Source organism: Bufo bufo, chromosome 6, assembly GCF_905171765.1.
Source record: "Bufo bufo chromosome 6, aBufBuf1.1, whole genome shotgun sequence".
Lineage (NCBI taxonomy): Eukaryota > Metazoa > Chordata > Amphibia > Anura > Bufonidae > Bufo > Bufo bufo.
The window spans coordinates 352,129,706-352,130,690 of record NC_053394.1 but is presented as its reverse complement, the minus strand read 5'-3'; positions in this window follow the sequence as shown (position 1 = coordinate 352,130,690).

Genomic DNA, 985 nt, shown 5'->3' with positions numbered 1-985 from the left:
GGAAAGCCAGGGTTTAGGCACGTGATCGGCGTACGCGTGAGGAACCCGTCTAGGGACGTCAGGGCAGTCAGGTGCAAGCCGCAAGGTGAGTCAGGGGTCACCATCTTTCCCTCTCCCTTGGACAGGGCCTTCCCATTTCCCTCCCTTTGCGTTACGCCGGTCATTACAGTCACCCAGAGATCCCCCATAACAGTGTCCTCAACAGATCTCCCATAATAGTGCCACCCACAGATCCCCCATAACAGTGTCCTCAACAGATCCCCCATAATAGTGTCATCCACAGACCACCATTAGTTCAAAACCCACCAAAAGCACACCTTTTTGTTCAAAATATTTTTTTTCTTATTTTCCTCCTCAAAAACCTAGGTGCATCTTATAAGGCGAAAAATACAGTATATAGAACCCAATAATGAGTATTTTCTGAAAGCTGGTAAATACAACCCCTTAATCAATATTTGGTGGAAGCTGGTGTATCGCAGACCTCAATCAATATTTGGTGGAAGCTGGTATATCAATACCCTGTATCAGTATTTTGTGGAAATAGGTATATAGAACCCAATAATGAGTATTTGCTGAAAGCCGGTAAATAAAACCCCTTAATCAATATTTGGTGGAAGCTGGTGTATCGCAGGCCTCAATCAATATTTGGTGGAAGCTGGTATATCAATACCCTGTATCAGTATTTTGTGGAAACAGGTATATAGAACCTAATAATGAATATTTGCTGGAAGCTGGCAAATCAAACCCCTTAATCGATATTTGGTGGAAGCTGGTGTATCGCAGGCCTCAATCAATATTTGGTGGAAGCTGGTATATCAATACCCTGTATCAGTATTTTGTGGAAACAGGTATATAGAACCCAAAAATGAGTATTTGCTGGAAGCCGGCAAATCAAACCCCTTAATCGATATTTGGTGGAAGCTGGTGTATCGCAGGCCTCAATCAATATTTGGTGGAAGCCGGTATATCAATACCCTGTATCAGT